The sequence below is a fragment of the Frankliniella occidentalis genome, unplaced genomic scaffold (genome assembly GCF_000697945.3).
Source record: "Frankliniella occidentalis isolate FOCC.00 unplaced genomic scaffold, Focc_3.1 Scaffold75, whole genome shotgun sequence".
NCBI classification, from domain to species: domain Eukaryota; kingdom Metazoa; phylum Arthropoda; class Insecta; order Thysanoptera; family Thripidae; genus Frankliniella; species Frankliniella occidentalis.
In genome coordinates this window covers 829,491-830,094 of record NW_026267205.1, presented here as the reverse complement: position 1 = coordinate 830,094, position 604 = coordinate 829,491, and positions in this window count along the sequence as shown.

Genomic DNA, 604 nt, shown 5'->3' with positions numbered 1-604 from the left:
GTCTGCGAGGATAACAAAGACACCTTTGTTTAAGATTTTATGCCTCGTGAAAGTAATTCGCGGCTTGGCTATGGCTGGTCAGAACCAAGCGAGTGCCTTTTGTTTAGAAAACGCAAAAGCGATATACTGCATGCGAGGGGCAATAACTCCCTTTTGTCGTGTACACATGATTCCCGAAATTCTTGATTCCCAGTGATTCCCATCCACTTTTATTCCTTTCTTGGGTTTCCTAGTGGTAGAAACGCTTATTTCGACCAATTTCTATCACTTCCACTAGTTTTCTGCTAAGTTTAAGGGATTTCTGTTGATTTCGCAAAATTTTTATCCTTGATGATTCCCAGGCAGGAGTACACATGATTCCTTGAGTTATTGCCCCCTCGACTGTATGTCATGTCGGTGAAGTGAAGTCACAATAAGAAACAGACCGAACACCTTCACACATCTATACAAGTGCGTGACATTCGCACACTTGTGCGTTTTCTAGTGAATACGGTAGCCAGCACTTTTTACCGTGTGCGGAGTTATCCTGCCAACACTGCCGCGCAGGGGCGTGTATCCGATGCAGAGAGGATTTGAAACGGGTCGGTCGTGAGGGAGGAGAAGG